This window comes from Sciurus vulgaris (genome assembly GCF_902686455.1).
Source record: "Sciurus vulgaris genome assembly, chromosome: 6".
NCBI lineage: Eukaryota > Metazoa > Chordata > Mammalia > Rodentia > Sciuridae > Sciurus > Sciurus vulgaris.
Window position 1 is genome coordinate 47,960,719 of NC_136466.1, and position 19,769 is coordinate 47,980,487.

Sequence of the window (19,769 nt, forward strand, 5' to 3'; positions counted from 1 at the left end):
AACATGGATAACAGAAAACATCAGGGAGGAGATAAAAAAATTTTTAGAGGACAATGAGAACAATGATACAACATATCAAAATCTCTGGGACACTATGAACGCGGTACTAAGAGGAAAATTCATTGCATGGAGTGCATTCCAGAACAGAATGAAAAGTCAACAACTAATGACCTAACACTACAGCTCAAAGCCCTAGAAAAAGAAGAACAGAATAACAGCAAAAGTAGTAGAAGACAGGAAATAATTAAAATCAGAGCTGAAATCAATGAAATTGAAACGAAAGAAACAATTCAAAAAATTGACAAAACAAAAAGTTGGTTCTTTGAGAAAGTAAACAAAATAGTAAACAAAGAGAAGGAGAGAAAAAACAAATTATTAAAATTCGTGATGAAAAGGAAATATCATGACAGACACCACTGAGATACAGAACATAATGAGAAGCTACTTTGAAAATCTGTATTCCAATAAAATAGAAACTACCAAAGACCTTGACAAAATTCTAGAGACATATGCTCCTCCCAAACTGAACCAGGAGGACATACACATTTTAAACAGATCAATATCAAGCAATGAAATAGAAGAAGCCATTAAGCCAAGAAAAGCCCAGGAACAAATGGATTCTCAGCCGAGTTCTACAAGACCTTCAAAGAAGAACTCATTCCAATACTTTTCAAAGTATTCCAGGAAATAGAAAATGAGGGTACCCTACCCAACTCATTCTATGAAGCTCATATCACCCTCATACCCAAACCAGGAAAAGACACATCAAGGAAAGAAAATTTTAGACCAATATCCTTGATGAATATAGGTGCAAAGATCCTTAACAAAATATTGGCAAACCGTATCCAAAAACATATTAAGAAAATTGTGCACCACGATCAAGTGGGGTTCATCCCTGGAATGCAAGGATGGTTCAACATTCATAAATCAATAAACTTAATCCATCATGTTAATAGACTTAAGGATAAGAATCATATGGTTATTTCAATTGTTGCAGAAAAAGCGTTCGACAAAATACAACACATCTTCATGCTCAAAACACTAGAAAAAATAGGGATAGCAGGAACATACCTGAACATTGTAAAGGCTATTTATGCTAAGCCCATGGCCAACATCATTCTTAATGGAGAAAAACTGAAACCATTCCCTTTAAAAACGAGAACAAGACAGGGATGCCTCTTTCACCACTTCTATTCAAATTGTCCTTGAAACTCTAGCCAGAGCAATGATGCAGACCAAAGAAATTAAAGGGATACAAATAGGAAAAGAAGAACTTAAGCTGCCACTATTTGTGGATGACATGATTATATATTTAAAGGATCCAAAATCCTCCTCCAGAAAACTTCTAGACCTCATCAATGAATTCAGCAAAATAGCAGGCTATAAAATCAACATGCATAAATCTAAAGCATTTTTATATGCAAGCGACGAAACATCTGAAAGGGAAATGAGGGAAACAACTCCATTTGCAATAGCCTCAAAAAAAATAAAATACTTGGAAATCAATCTAACCAAAGAGGTAAAAGATCTCTACAATGAGAACTTCAAAACATTGAAGAAAGAAATTGAGGAAGAACTTAAAAGATGGAAAGATCTCCCATGTTCTTGGATAGGCAAAATTAATATTGTCAAAATGGCCATACTACCAAAAGTGCTATACAGATTTAACACAATTTCAATTAAAATCCCAATGATGTCCCTTACAGAAATAGAGCAAGCAATCATGAAATACATCTGGAATAATAAGAAACCCAGAATAGCTAAGGCAATCCTTAGTAGGAAGAATAAAACGGGGTATCGCAATACCAGACCTTCAACTATACTACAAAGCAATAGTAACAAAAACGGCATGGCATTGGCACCAATATAGACAGGTAGATAAATGGTACAGAATAGAGGACACAGACACAAACCCAAATAAATGCAATTTTCTCATACTAGACAAAGGTGTCAAAAATATGCAATGGAGAAAAGATAGCCTCTTCAACAAATGGTGCTGGGAAAACTAGAAATCCATATGTAACAGAATGAAACTAAACCCCTATCTCTAACCCTGCACAAAACTCAACTCAAAATGGATCAAGAACCTCAGAATCAGACCAGAGACCCTGCATCTTATAGAAGAAAAAGTAGGTCCAAATATTCAACTTGTTGGCTTAGGATCAGACTTACTTAACCTTCCTTAACAGGACTGCCATAGCACAAGAAATAAAAGCAAGAATCAACAACTGGGAGAGATTCAAGCTAAATAGCTTTCTCTCAGCGAAGGAAACTATCAGCAATGTGAAGAGAGAGCCTACAGAGTGGGAGAATATCTTTGCCACTCATACTTCGGATAGAGCACTAATTTCCATAATATATAAAGAACTCAAAAATCTCTGCACGAAGAATACAAATAACCCAATCAAAAAATGGGCTAAGTATATGAACAGATGCTTCACAAAAGATCTACAAGCAATCAACAAATATATGAAAAAATGTTCACTATCTTTAGTAATAAGAGAAATGCAAATCAAAACTACCCTAAGATTCCATCTCACCCCAATTAGAATGGCGATTATCAAGAATACAAGCAACAACAGGTGTTGGAGAGGTTGTGAGGGAAAAGGTTAACTCATACATTGCTGGTGGGGCTGCAAATTAATGCAGCCACTCTGGAAAGCAGTGTGGAGATTCCTCAGAAAGCTTGGAATGGACCCACCATTTGACCCAGCTATCCCACTCCTTGGCCTATACCCAAAGGACTTAAAATCAGCATACTACAGAGATACAGCCACATCAATGTTCATAGCTGCTCAATTCACAATAGCTAGACTGTGGAACCAACCTAGATGTCCTTCAATTGATGAATGGATAAAGAAACTGTGGTATATATATACAATGGAATATTACTCAGGTATAAATAATAAAATTATGGCATTTGCAGGCAAATGGATGAAATTGAGGAATGTTATGCTAAGTGAAATAAGCCAATCTCAAAAATCCAAAAGATGAATTATCTCATTGATAAGCAGATGATGACACATAATGGGGGGTGGGAGGAAGGTAAGAATGGAGAAAGGAGGGACTGTATAGAGGGAAATGAGGGGTGGGAGAGGTGGGGGGGAGGAAGAAATAACAGAATGAATGAAACATCATTACCCTATATAAAAGTATGATTATGCAAATGTTATGCTGTTACCCCATGTACAAACAGAAACAACATGTATCCCATTTAAACAAAAAATAAATTAAACAAAAAATAAATTAAAACTAAAAGAATGTATGGTAATTGGAGTATGCTGTATTATTGTACTATTTTCAACAATTTTGCCTTCTGAGTATAGGATCAGATAAGGTAGATGGTTACACTCATAGTGCTTGGGAGTTTCTCCAAGATAAGTCGTTAAGATAGTTTAGGTCACTTTCCAGAATAAGAACAAGATTATAGACTATTGAATCAAGTTTAATGGAAAGGAAAGAAATGTTGAGTGAGATATATAAAGGTAAAATAGGAGTAGAAAGAAAATTTCAAAAAATGAAAATTTACTGTCGGGCAGGATTTTTCAAGAAATCTGGAGGGTACCCAATGAATGGAAAGTCTGAAATTATTTAGAAGGGGAGAATATGGTATGTGTGATAGCAAATATGAAGAATGTGGCCCTGATTTTAAGAGTTAGGTAGAAGGAGCAGGGCAAAGAAAGAGTTCTGAGGGTTAAGTAGTACTTTCATCAACTATTTTGCATGAACTGACTTGGGTATGGTGCATAAATAGCTCAGCCACAGCTAGAGACTGGGTAGATCTCAACATGATAAGGACTAAGAAGGATTAAAGTGTTGGAAGGATTACATGTATAGGTAGGTAACATGTGACCAGATATCTTGTGGTACATAAATTTCTGAATATTGGAATGAAAGGAAAGTCAATTTTTCTTTCAAAATTATTTTGTTAAAGTTATATCTTAAGTGTGTATGTAATTATATCTTAAAATTTTTAATATCAAACACTATCAACATAGTAAACTATGTAACCACAAAAACAAATAATATTAGCTTTGGATATAAATGAAAAACTCTTCAACTAAAAGATAAAGACTGGCTGAATATTAAAAAAAAAAAAAAAAAAACAAGAGCCAATAGTAGACTATATACAAGAAACACTCTTCATTAGTAATGGCACACATAGGTTAAAAGTGAAAGGATAAAATTTGATATTTTCAGCAAATAGAATCCTAAAGCAAAAAGTAATAGCTAAACTTACAACTGACAAAAACAGACTTTAAGAAAAAAACTAAGAGCAGACATCAAGGGTCGTTGTATAATGGTCAAGGGAGAAATTCATGAAGAAAATAAAATATAATTGCAAATCTATATACATCTAATGTCAGAGCCACCAGTTTCATATAAGAAATACTAGTAGGCCTAGTATTCCAATACAGTAATAGTAGGACATTTCAATATTACTCACCATTGGATAGATCATCCAGACAAAAAATCAACACAGAAAACCCAGTTAATCCCATCAGACCTACAGTATACTTTAACAGATACTTAAGGAACGTTTTACTGAACACTTCAAATCCACATCGTTATCATCAGCACATGAAACCTCTAGAATACACTACACATTAATCCACAAAACAAGTCTTAACAAATTAAAAAAATTATTAATCACATCCGGTATCTTATCACAATGGAATGAAACTAGAAATCAATAACAACTAAACCTTAGAAACTATAGAAATACATGTAGACTGAACAATATACTTTTGAATGAACAGTCAATGAGGAAATCAGAAAGGAAATGTAAGTTTGTTTAAATACATAAAAGTGGAAACAAACATACTCAAACCTGTGAAACGCAATAAAGCGACACTAACAAGGAAGTTTATTAGCAATGAATATTGACATAAAAATAGCATAAGGTTATTTCAAATAAAGAACCCCAAATGATGGATCCCAAGAAATTAGGAAAGCAAGAAACAAGCAATCAAACTCAAGAGTAGGAGAAGGAAAGAAATAATGGAAATCAAAGCAGAAATAAATGGAATAGGGTGAAAATACCAAAAAAAAAAAAAAAAAAAAAAAATTGCACAGTGAAACAAAGGGTTGGTTATTTGAAAAGACAAAGACAAAATTAACAAACCCTTAGTTAGAAAGCCAGAAAAAGAGAAAGAGGGAAGACCTAAATATATTTAGTTAGTAATCAAAAAAGGAGATATTTCAAATTATACCACAAAAATACCAAGAGTCAGTAGGAAATGTTTTGAAAACTATTATGTTAGAAAATAGAAAAATCCAGAAGAAATAGACAAATTTCTCAGCCTATTGAACCTAAGGTATATAAAAAACATGAATATACCAGTAACAAGTAATGATATTGAATCAGTCATAGAGTCTCTCAATGAAGAAAAGTCTAGGTTGATGGTGTTACTGCTGAATTTTAACGAACTTTAACAGCAATGCTTCTCAACTATTCCATAGTCTTGAAAGAGTGAGAACCTCTTCAAATTTATTAATTAAGGTCAGCATTACCCTCTTACAAAATCTGACAAGGACACAACAATAAAAGAAAACTATAGGTAAAATCATTAATAAACATAGATGCAAAAATCCCCATCAACAGACTGGAAAATTGAATGTAATGGCTCTTCAGAAAGATCATACATCATGATCAAGTTAATTTAATTCCAGGGATGCAGGAATGGTTCAACATATACATGTCAATAAAAATAGTACATTGTATAAGCATAATGAAGGATAAAATCTTATCTCAATAGATACAGAAATGGCATTTGATAAAATTTGACATCCCTTCATAATAAAATCCCCAAACAATTAAATATAGATATGTGTCAACATAAAAAAGGTTATATATGACAAACTCACAACCCATATCATACAGAATGGGAAGGACTAAAAAACGTTTCCTCTAAGAGGAGAAACAAGGGCCTTCACTTTCACCACTTTCATTTAACATAGTGCTAGAAATTTTAGCCAGAAAAATAAGGCAAGAGAAAGAAACAAAAGGGCATACAGATAGGAAGGGAGAAAGTCAATTTATCCCTATTCATAGAGGACACGAATGCGTACATTGAGATACCTAAAGACCCCCAAACAATTATTAGAACTGAACAAATTCTATAAGGTTGCAGGATATAAAACTTACATGCAAAAGCAGTATCTTTTCCATAAACTGATAATGAATTTGCTAAGAAATAATGAAGAATGCTATTCACAGTAGCCATACACACATACACAAAATGCCTAGGAACAAACTTGCTAAGCAAGTAAAAGATATCTACAAAGAAAATTGCAAAACACTGATGAAATAAATTTAAAAAGAGATTAAAGGGTAGAAAGATTGCCATATTCATGGACGGAAGAATTAAGAGGGTTAAAAATGTACATACTATCCAAGTGATCCATAGATTCAAAGCAATGCTCATCAAAATCATTCTTTATAGAAAAAAATCCTAAAATTCTTATGAAAACGCAAGATCCTGAATTGCCAAAGCAATGTTGAGTAAAAAGCAAACTATAAACATCATAATACCTGATTTTAAGAAATACTGTAGAGTCATATGGTATTAGCATAAAAACACACATATGTCAATAGATCAGAAATAAATAAACCCACACATTTACAGACAAAAACACCAAAAATATACAATGGAGAAAGGACAATCTCTTCAATGGTGCTTGGAAAACTGGGCGTTCACATGAAAAAGATTGAAACTTGACTTCTATCTCTCACTCTGTATAAAAATCAACTCAAAACAGATCAAAGACCTTAATATATGTTCTGAAATTCTGTTAGAGGAAAATATAAGGATAACGTTTTAAGATCTTGGTATATAAAATGATTCTGTGACTAAGACTCCAAAAAGATAGGAAGAGGATGTCTTTCTTCTTTCTTCTAAAGTATTCTTTATAATTTTCTCCATAGAGAAAAATTTTTATTAATCAGAAATTCAGAGGAACATTTTCTAACCAGTGAATGATCAGCACAAATATGGCCAATATTAAGCAGTAAAAATTACTGATTTGTATAGATATTATATTAAGATTATATAGGAGCAACAGAATATTAGTATTTAAATATACTAGAAATACGGCTGTACATTTTTTTGCAGCTGACTAGTAAGTATAGGATAATAAATATCATGAAGAATTCTAGTATGAACTCTGATGCTTTAATGAAAATTTCACAATTTTCAAAAATATTCTTTTAAAATATAAAATTTTAAAAGATAGTTCCTCTTACTTAGTCATAAATTGAAGTCTATGTTAAAGAAGACATCCTCAAATATGAATAAAGGCAGCTTATTCAAATAAGTATAAAATGTGTCATATTTACTACTCTGAAAATTAGATTTTTTTGGATGTGCTTTTATATGTTCTACCATTCTCATCGTATGTCTAAATCTCATCCACTACAATTACTGGTAAAGACTTTAGAGGAGGATTTTCTTCCTTTGTTTTAAATAAGAGAAATCATCTCTAACTAATTCAGCCAGAAATCAGCCATAACTCCTAGGTGCCTTGCATTGTATTTGCCCATGGTCAGTGATTCCCCATTTTGCTTTGAGTACAGTCTCTGCCCAATTACCCACACTAATGGAGGAGAGCAGTGGTGCAGATAATCTTCAAGAGCAGATGACACAAATGAATTTCATGTTTTGCCTTTGGAAAGTCATGCATGATTATTTTTGTGGAAGACATACCCTCATATTTAATACTGGCTTAGACTTTGGTTAAAAGCAGTATGCATGTTCTTGGATAGACTCTCAGAACAGTGCAAAAACCCATCCATTAGCAAACAGGGCAGTGAGGAGCAGCTGGCTCAGTAGGTAAGAGCTGGTCAGTAGAAAAACTACACCAAGAATAGTTAAAAATGAGAATTACTTTATTCAGTTTATTAAATTTTGATTTTACTTGCCTGCCTTCAATATACTATTTTGCATTTTCCTTTGGGTGCATGATATGATCCAGACAAATTGAAATTTTCTCTCATTCATTCATCCATTCATTTAAGAAAAATATATTGAGCACTATCTGCAATCATTATTCTGGCTAAAATACAGAATAACCAACAAAATAAAAATCCTAATCTTGCCTTCAACATTCCTTTTCGAAAATGTTTCTGACTAAACTTCCCTCACCTTTCTGGTCTGGACACATTGAGGTACTTATTTCTTTTCAAACCATTTGGGTGTCCATGTTATGGAGACATTGTTCCCTCAAGCAATGGAGGAGTCTATCATGTGCCCTAGACCACAGAAACCAAAGTGAGTGCCAGGCCTTTTGCAGGGAAACCCCAGGCTCCTGTGCTCTACTGTACTCTGGATTCTGAGGAAAGAGTGTAAGCACAGAAACTGCTGAAAGTTCAATGTTACCATGAAAAGAGGTGAAAGCTGAACCTCAAAGATCAAAGCTGAAGGAAAACCCCAGACTGTTTTCAGAAAGAGTCTGGGGTTTCCCATCACTTACACATTCAAATAACATAACTGATAAATCCTCATTGCCTAGGAAAACACTACTGATACCTTAAAGGCCATCTTAAAAGTATTTCTAAGGAACACTTCTCTAGAAAACCACACAAAAGGCCCTCCTGAACCCAGGACTAAAATTTGAATGTGAGTCCTACTAATAGCCCAATGTTGTAGCCTTGGCCAGAAGCAAGGTGAAATTTAGTTTCTTTCCACTGAACTTTCCTGACTCTTTGCATGAACATCTCTTACACATTGCTTTAATATTATATCTATTCTTATTTTCTTCTACTCTGTAGTCCAAATTGAGTCATCTCTGCTGAATTTCATTTGTTTTCTTTCCCCATTTGCCTGAGTAATTTTAAATTTTAATGCCAATGTCTCTGTTGCTAGATTCTCCACCCAATATAATATCATTAGAGTACCAAAATAACTCATTGTCTGTGTCATAATATAAGATCAATACTAAGATAGAGGTTATATATAAAAAAAAAACTCTCAGTAAATTACATATCAGAATTTAGTCATTTAAATATTTCATTGTCACTTTAGGTCTCCTGCAATTGAATCTAAATGGAGAAGAATGTTCAAGGCTATTCATATTCCCGAAATCAGGAAGGTTGGGTTTAAGGGCCAAATCCATCATTTATTAACCATGTGACTTGGAGCAAGACACTTAATATCTCTGAGTCATGTAACCCAACAAAGAAACAGGGATAAAATCTGAACCATATTATTTTATAAACTTTAAAGCATCCTACTACAGATTTTTTAAAATATTTCTTTAGCTGTAGATGGACACAATAACTTCATTTATTTTTATGTGGTGCTAAGGATCGAACCCAGTGCTTCACACATGCTCAGTGAGCACTCTACCACTGAGCCACAACCACAACCCATAAAGCATCTTACAGCTTTAATGCTTTCATCTTCTTAATCAACAATATGTACTGAATATTCAAGAGCCCTTGTCAATAAATGCTGTCAAGGTTTCCACTAAAGAGGAAAGCAAACAGGGGAAAATGACAATTCTGAGAGACACAACATGTAAAATGTCTTCATTTAGTGTGAAGCAGACTTCTAACTACTGGTACATTTTTAAAAATTGGATTTTTTTCTTATAAGGTGCACAGCTGGACCATAGTTCTAAGTTTCACTCACAGACAAGCGTGACCAGAGGACAGAGTGATAGGATATGAAAGAATATTGAAAGTGACATGTATAGCACTTCCAGGCCAATACATTAAGTAGATACACTCTCTCCAATGATCTTTATTGAACTGCCAAATACAAATAGCAAACCATAGGGAATGGCAGAACCTGCTGCAATTTAGAGAGAACATAACCACTTGATTCATTCTATAAAAAAGACACCCCTTTTGCTGGAAAATCTAGTTCAAATAGTATGTGACAGAGAAAAAAGTATATATTATGTTTAAACTGTTAAATATTAATGTCAATATATTATTCAAGCCTAAACTATCTAAGAACACCATGATCTTTTTTCTTTTTTTTTTTCTTTTTCTGTGATTATAGGATTTTGGTTGTACTCTGAATGAGAAAGTCCTTCAAACTCATGGATTTAAATACCATCTCCATTATGATATTTCATCTTTAATTAATTTTTAACTAATACATAAAAATATAAAGATTTACATATTTATGGATACCATGTAATGTTTCAGTACATGTATACATATAATGTTTATATCATATTACATATATATGTGTATATCTTCAAGCATTTATCATTTATTATGGTGAAAACTTTCAAAATCCTTTCTTCTAGTTTTTTGAAAGGTACATTATTGTATCTATAGTCACCCAACTGTGAAATAGCACACCAGAACTTCTCACTTCTAACAGTGGCCATTACACATTACCCATTAATCAACTTCTGTCCAAACTTTCCTCTCTCCTACTCTCTCCAGACCTGTAGGCACCATTCTACTCTCACTTTCTATGAGATCTAAAATGGTATTTTTTAAAAGACCTTTCCTGTGACATCCAGACTCCATTATCCAACTCTATGCTTGCCACGCTACCTATATAACTCTGAGTTATCTCAAACTTAATGTGTCCCAAACTGAGCTCCTTTTGTTCTTTTCTGAACCTCTTCCTCTCTTTCTTTCCATTGCAATTATGCCAAAATTTCTTACCCTTCATCTTAACTTCAACTATAGCCTCAAAGTACGTGTACAATTTAACTACTACCTTTCACATCCATCATTACCATACTGAATCAACCACTATTACCTCACACTGGATTATTACAGTAACTTATTAAGTAAGCTAAATTCAGTTTTTGCCTTCTTACTATCTATCTGCTCTCAACATCACACTTCCAAACAATCCTCTACTTTCCATTTGCAATTTTCTGACTTTTCTTTCTACCCAGAGAAAAAGCCACAGACATCTAACATTCTCCACAGGCTTATCTGCTAAGTAAGTTTTACTTTCTCCCCTCACTAACTGCTCCAATATCCCTTGTCTTTTGGTAGATCTTCAATCAGTCCAGATACCATTTCACCACAGGTGACTTTCTACCTTGCACTTACTTTTTTGTGTCTGATCTGCTTTTCCCCAGGATATCCTCATGGCATATTCCCTTATCTTCTTCTGGTCTTTACTCAGAAGTCACCTCCTCAGTGAGATCTTCCTAACCCATTGTATCTAAAATGGTCCCCTTGTGGGGGTCTTCTCTGCTACATCCCTTGCAGAGGAGAAAAGGGTTAACTGCTGGAGGAGGATATTGGTGGTTTTTCTATTATCCCAAAAACTTACCTACTCAAACACACAAGAGCCAATACTCTTTTTATGAGAGGGGGCGTGACAGGTCTGGCCATACTAGCTCTGGCCTCTTACAACAACAACTTGCCCAACTCTCCTTTATTTATAACATACAAATAAAGAGAGCAAGGACCAAGAGGAGCTTCTTCTGTGATGGACAGGGTAGAGTTAGGGAAGTCATCCTCTTAGGGGAAAATTCCAGAAGAAGACAGGGAACCACTCCCATGCAGTATCACATGCTCCCCAGCAGTTCCTAGAAGCCAGGCCTCTGCACAGCATGGCTCAACCTAGTCTGATTCTGCTAAATAAGGATGGTTTTCTACAATCACCCCTCAATAATTCTTATTGATTTTCCTATTTTTTTGGTCAGTTTTCACTAAATATCATTTTGTATATTTTATTGTCTAATTTCTCTACTGGTATATAAGTTATAAGATATATTTTTGTTCCCATTGTTAACTGCTGCAACTTCAAATCATAGAATATTGTCTGACAATTCAATAAATATTCCAGTAAATAAATGTATGAGGGCTGGGGAGATAGCTCAGTTGGTAGAGTGCTTGCCTTGCAAGCACAAGGCCCTGGGTTCAATCCCCAACACCCAAAAAAAAGTATGAATGATTAAATATTTTTATTGATTTTATTTTTTCATCTTATACAGATCTGAAATAAAATAAAGCCTAACCAGGTAAGGTGTACCAGGTAGATAATACTCTTAAAATACATGAATGAAAAGGGCAGCAGGCAATGGATGGTCTTCTGATCTTGCAGTTCTGTTTCAGGAGTGATGAAAGAAGATGCTAAAGATGTAAGCAGATGTAGATCATGAGGACATTTTGCACCATGCAAATTCTAAAGGTGCTGGAGGGCACTGGCTTTCAGGTAGTAGAGTAAAATGGCAAGATTTATACTTTAGAAAAACCACTCTGACAGTATGATGGAGGATGCTATAGGATGCAAGACCAAGTTAGGGAGAATAACTAAAATTATTTATGGGGTCCTGGGTAAGCATGAAATAAGAGGAGAAATATTTGAGATATATTATGATATAAAAATAATGGTATTTGTGAAAATGTGAGCTGTAAAACTGAGTTCAAGATAATGGAGTGGAATGACACCAATCTCGTACACACTCTCATGTTTCCTCATTTACCTACTCCTCTCTCTCACTACACTGATTATTCACCTGGGAGAAGATATCCTGCCTTCCTGAATGACTACCAAGAGCCAGGATGATATAACCTAGGAATTAGTCCCTTGTTTTAGTCGTTTCTTTTTTTTTGTTTGTATGTTTGTTTTGTTTTGTTTTTGTTATTGTTGTTTTGTTGTTGTTGTTGTTGTTTGTTTTGTTTTGTTTTTGTCTCTGTGGCCAAAAGTCCTGATAATAACAATTAGAGGAGGAAATGTTTGTTTGGGGCTCATAGTTTCAGAATTTTAGCTCATGGTTGGCCAACTCCACACCTCCAGCCTGGAGGTGAAGTTGAACATCATGGCAGAAGGGTATGGTGGAGGAAAACAGCTCAGGACATGGCAATTGGGGAGCGTAGAGAACTCTGCTCACCAGGGACAAAATATATGCTACAAAGACATGCTCCCAGGGACGCACCTCCTCCAGCTACACCTTACCTGCCTATAGTTGCCACCCAGTTAGTCCCTATCAGTGAATTAATCCACTGATTGGATTGCAACTCTCATTCCACCACTAAATGATCTTCCATTGTCTCACACATGAGCATTTGGGGGACACCTCATGTCTAAACTATAACACTCCTCCCAGTGTGAGTACTGAGGCAAATGAATTCCTCCTCCATTCTCTTTTCTAAAGATCATGTCGAGGCATGATTTTAACTTCACAATGGTCAGAGAAACTCTGCGTCCCAAGAAAATACCTTATGAAAGACTTTGTTTCCTCTGTTTTTTTGTAAAGCTGGAACAGGAAACTAAATGGCACTACATCATATCACAAGGCTTGCATCTTTACTTCCTTCACATTTCTTTTGTTCTCTTCCTGTCTATCCTGGTCTTTCACTTCTCAAATTGTTATCAATTTCCTCATTTTCTCAGGCTCTATCCACTCTCTATAACACCCATGTCAAGACAAATTTAAATTGGAGATTAGCGAATGGTGTTTTCATTCAGCTTTAAGGGGCAGATTAATAAATTTTACATTGGTATCCTAAGGCATTAAGTTATAAAACCACATACAAGTAAATACCGTCTGAATGAGAGATATAGATTTGGAAATTGTTAGCATAAATAATTTGAAGTCTTAAGCATAAAAAGAAAAATATTCACAGAACATAAACATGTACATGCTGGGCAGAGTCACAGAAGGAATTACTTGAAATAGAAAAGAAAACATTTTAAAATGGTTCAATGGAAGTTAAGGAGGAGAGTGTAGCAACAGGGCAGATATGGCTGAGATGACAAATACAGTGAGGACTGTAAAAGGACAGAATTTGCAATTAGTCTATTATGGATGATATTGGTGGAAGTTCTTGCAGTGGAATAGAAATGTCAGAAACCAAACTGCAGTAGGTTAAGTAGTGTCAGGGAGGTTGCAAAGCAGAAAAGATTATAAATTCCTTTTATAAAAGACATTACTTGGAAGGGAAAGAGGTCACTGGCATTTTCACCCAAGAGAGAAACATCACTGCCAGCATGCCTTTCTGAATGACACCAAACAGCAATGCCATTTTAAAATTATGCAAAGCTTATTAGAGATACCGTCTTTCTATCACCATTGCTAATGCTAAAACCAGTGATTTTGTTAGCTAGAAGACATTGCAAACCACATAGAAGCATTACACTGGCATTATTGGATATGTTAATACTTTTGCAAATGAGTAATATTGAATTAGTCATTCCCTTTCCCACCAGAAGATAATATTCATCCTGTAACACACTCAGCCTATGATACGTTACAAAAAAAAAATATGTAAGAAGTTCTTCCTTTATCACAGAACAAAAATAGTCTTTTTGGATGAGCTACAACAAATATTTATAAAAAATGACAAGAGGCATTCTCCTCAAATTCTCATACAATACAAATATATCTAGTAACAAATGCAGATCCAACAGTAGTCATGACCATAAATATATCGTCTACAAAGACTCCATACTTAAAGTCTGACCATTGAATAATGTATTCAGGCAGATCAAGAAGCTTCTACTCTTATTTAAGAAGGCAATTATTCTGGCTCTAATGAGACTAGTAATGTACGATAAACAAAATCACATCATCTAAAAAAATGGTGAGCAAAAATGGGATCTCTATATATCTGAGACAAATTTTTTTCTTTAGTATCATATGATTGTGGGTTCAACAGGTTGGAATTCACGTGTGAATTCATATTACTCATAAATTGGTAGTCATGTTAATAAAATAAATGGCCTTTAAGTTTCCAGGTATTTTCCTTTCACATCTAAGTAAAAATGGCGTGACCTACATCAAACTTGATCATAAGAAATGGAGCATCCTTGAATTTTCCTCTCCACTTATTTCTGGGAATTCATACAGAAATTACTAAATATTCCATAAATATAAGTGGGCTTTCTTTATCTGTTCAGTCTCTTATCTCACTGCAGATATTTATTCATAGTTTCTCTCTTGACCACACACTGGCCATCACAGACATCCACTATTCCCTCTGTAATACTATACCCAAATTTAGGCACACATCTCTGCCTAAATTTTAACCAGTACAAACAAGACCAGACTGTAATGTTTAACCTAACTCTCCTAATGCTTCAAGCTAAAAGGAGAAATCTGAAACTTCAAAAAGAAGAAATGTTCAACTAGAAATAAGTTATAACTTTTGGCAACTGTTTAGTTATAATAATCAATACCCAGAAAATTGTCATCTTTCTTAAATATATTTAAGTTGAGGCAAGAAATACATTGATTGACATGTAAGTTGCACATTATTTGACATCTTTATTATACAAATCTACCTATCTAGCCTTTCACTTAGGGCCAGCCTCAAATCTATAGGATTTATGACAATGTGTTATATCTACTTGAGTTAAATATTTATTAGTCTGTAAATAAAGATGACATCTCCTACATTAAAAAAAAAAAGCAGTTATAAGCAGAATGCACAAACCAAGATGTGTCCCACTGTCTTATTTCAAACCCCTGGATGGATAGTTTCACAAGGGTTACTTATGTCCAAACCTGGGATGATTACTCAATGTGACTCCCATCCTAGGGTCTGGACTATCAACCACTCTGAGGCCCTCACAGAGGAAAGATACTTGTTTTCTAAAATTACATTATTTAGAAAGGCACTGCAAACACCTTTTTACAACTTCATTTTCTTGAAATTGCCAATTTCTCTGCTTCAATTTGCATACTGAAAAGGTCTAATAAGCTTTTTTCCCTAAAAATAAAGAAAGTTTGCCCTCAAAGGTGAATTTAACCACATCTCCAGTCACATTATTATTTTAAATAAGAGGAAATGAGGTCAAATTTCAGCTAGAACAGTCATTATGACATATATAAAATTTATTTTTTTAGTTTTATCAAACTACAGAAGTCAACATATTATACATCAAGCAGTGAGGGACAGTTACTCCTGAGAGATGGGGAACAAATGAAGGGGTGCCTCTAATTGCAGCAGATTACTACCTGGAAAATGTTTCCAGGATGCAACACTAGGAGAGGAACAAGGATAGAGCCCAGTGCCCCCACTGAATTAGGAAACAACTGGAGGCCAAGGAGGCCAAGGGGGCAGCAGTTTCCAAGGCAAGTACCAATACTAATCTAAACAACTTACTTTGGCATGTGAACTGTTTGATGTGATCCAATCATCTAACTCCAGTTTGACCCCTTCAGGAAATCTCCCCTCACAATTACCTTCTGGGCAAGCCAAACTATTTGTAGTGTTTTGAACATGTCTGTCTTTGTCTTCCACTGTGAAAATGTTTCACACTGCCTACCTCTGCAATAGCTTGCTGTTCCTCTGGTGAATGCTTAATGACCAATTCCGGATTTCAGCCACTACTACCACAGCAAAGCCTCTATGTCCTGCCTCCCCCTCAATTGGAACAAAAAACATTTCTTCCACTGGTCCCCGCCATACTGTGGTAGGCTGAATAATGCCCCACTCCCCAAAATGTTTATATCTAAATTACCACAAACTGTGAACAGATTACTTCAAATAGTAAAAGGGAAGATGTCACTTAAGAATATTCATACAGGAAGATTAACCTTCATTATCCATGTGTTTCTGATATTACAAGAGCCCCCTTATTAGAGAGAGGCAGGGTGTCAGAGTCAGAAAAGGCAATAATAATGGAAGCAGACAGGGAGGGAGAGAGAATGGGTGGGAGAGAGAGAAAGAGACAAAGAAAGAGAGAGAGAGAGAGAGAGAGAGACAAGAAGATGCAACAGTGCTGACTTTGAAGATGGAGAATGTGGCTCAGAGTCAAGGAATGTAACTTCTAGAAGATAAAGAAGGCCAGAAAACAGTCTCTCTTAGACCTCTAAAAAGAATCTAGCCCTTTAACACCTTGATATTGGAATTTATTATCTCCAAAACTATAAGAGGATAAATCTGCTGTATGAAATCACTATATTTTTGTTAAAGAAAAATGAGAATTTGAATATAATAGGCTGTTCTTTTTCTCATAATATCTATAATGCATTAATGTACTTCTTTGTCTATATATCTCTCATTGCTGAGATAAAGGTAAACATTTTGAGCAGCTATGACCAAGACATACTAATTTCTAATTTCTTACCACTTAGTACAAAATCTAGTATACCGTAGACATGTAGTAAATATTAAGTGAATGGATATGTTAATGAATAAATGTTTGTCATATCTCTAATATTCAACCCGTTCTTTCAATCTCAGTACCAGTGACTGAATGCCTTGAACAACCAAAGAATTCTCATTTTATCTTGGAAATGAAGTTTAATCTTCACATATTTATCTCCAGTTGTATATGGATTATCACTCCAAGACAGGACCAAATGAAAAAGAATTGAGGAATCATAGCAGGAGCATATTCTGGTTTTGGTTCAGGAACCAGGAAACAAAAAAGAAGCTAAAAAGTCTATGCTGAGTTAATAGTCAGTGTCTGAGAATGGGAACCTGGATTCTGAGCTGGGAGTTGGATCAGGTAGCCTCCCAGAATTACCTATCCTCAGATGTATATTTCTCCCATTCATCCTCACTAACCAGTTCCAGTCATCAGTTCTTGGCTGCATGACATCGACATCGACCCTGCCCTACCAATGGGAGCTACTACCAGTGTCTTGTTAGTCTTTACATGTCGATTGGCCTTAGCAAGAGACTAAGCTTTCCCAGCAATCCAGTTTGGGATCAGTGAATGCATTTGTCTGAGAAAATATTATAATTCTTACAATCAAGTTAAGACATGATAAAAAGATTGTATCTATGATGTCAGTTATGAGTGGAATATATCTTTAGAGATTGTTCTGTGAACTCCAACAATATGTAAAACATTTTGATGATAAATGATTCTGAGTTCCCAACAGACTACTTAAATATCATACTGCATATAACTCAAATAGAGTTTTAATTTCTAAGTAAATAAATAGATGTATCATTTCATGTAAGCAATTTTAGAAAATGCATATGTTTTTAATCATCAAAGGATGAAAAATTGAGCAGAATAAAATTTAAATCTGATTTTTATTTATAACCTAAGAATTTTGTAGTGATTTCAGAACTAGAAAAATATGGATATCTCATACTCTCTTTCCCTGACAGTGACACCAAAGAACCAATCTATCCTACCCTGAACCCTAAAAGGGACACAAAGTCTCTTTTGCCAATAGCAGTAAGAAAACAGCTTCACTGATTTTTCTCCCCTAGCATCTCTTATTTAGCATCAGCCCTTTTTCTTCCCTATAATGCCAGACAAATTAAATGATCAGGGCTACTGCTTGTTATTGAACATCCAAAGGGATTAAATTTCAAATATTCAGCAATAGATTGATGCTGCTAGAAGGAAAACTGGAAGCCAATAAACTGCTAGATTGAGTTTATGGCTCCATATGTAACGTCATCTGAAAGAGGATGCGACAGTTTGCAAAACAAGCAGGCTCTCGGCAGCACAAGCACTTGGCTAAGGCATTGAAACAAGAATGACGAAACTCGGTTCTTGTTTCTGCAGCGTCTAATCTTGTGATGGCCATGCAACTTCCTCCTACTGAGCACCAGTGAGCAAACTCAAGAGCAAAGCGACCCAGCTTAGAAAGAAATCCATCCAGCAGCTGTTAGCCCAAGGAAACCAACAAAGCAATTACATGACGTTTGGAGGAAACATTATAGATTTGCTTAAACACAATAAATCAGTCTGATATTTCAAGACACTCAGTGGTGCTAACGAAAGGAAAAAACGGAAAACAGAAGGGGCTGAAAGTTTGTCTTTCCTCAGATTACATGTAGGTAGTTGGCATGGGACAAGCCAATGCCTTGTTTAAAAAGCTGTTCATCAACAGAGGCAGACAAAGAAATGCTGCATTTTTTTTTTCTAAAACACTTCCCTTTTCCATTGTAGTTTCAGAAACTAGTTTTGTTTTCTACATCCTGCCATCTTTTTTTGTTTTGCACAAGTGCGAGAGAGCAGGGTTTGTCATCAGGGATTGAACCCAGGGGCGCTTAACCACTGAGCCACCTCCCTGGTCCTTTTTTTGTATTTTTATTAAGAGTCAGGGTCTCGCTGAGTCGCTTAGGGTCTCACTAAAGTTGCTCAGGCTGGCCTTAAACTCGTGATCCTCCTGTCTCAGCCTCTGGAGCTGCTAGGATGACCGTGCTCAGCCCATTGTCCTTTCTTGGTAACTCTGACAAAGCTTATGTTCTTCATTTCCTCCCTTTTCATTTTCTACTTATACCACTTACACCATAGATAATAGATTTGTCCTAGTTCCAGATCTACTTTGTGATGATTAAAGCAAATAAAAATATCATTCAACCTGTTTTCCACATATTTGCACTGAAGTGTTTTACAGAGAAATCACTATGATTTATATGAACAGATTTTAAGCTATTGGCCACGCATTAAAACAATAATTTCCAAAAACATTTTTGACAGGGCAAAACCACTTGATACTATCCACATAGACTCTACTCTGCTCCTACTAGGCTAGCGCCTGCTATTTCTTATGCTTTGGGAAACAGAATTCAGTACTTCCGTCAGGTTGTCACAGTGAAGAGAGCAGAACTAACGGGAAACAAGTTACCTTCCTAACTGAGGTTTTATGGGCTTCCCTTTCTCCCTCCTTCAGTGTACAGTTGAAAGTGGAACCATTCCACTGAAAATGTCCTATGACAAGATGGAGGTGTGGCCACACTGTCACTCGTTCTACATAACATCAGGACACCATGTGCTTATTCAGGGCAAAATGGCAATTTTAACGTTTTCTCTTTTTCTGCTCTGTTAGTCATGCCACCTCATCTCTCAGTATACTAATTAATCTCATTAGATTATAAATAGAACATGCCTATTTTGCTGTATTTTAGAAAGGAGAAT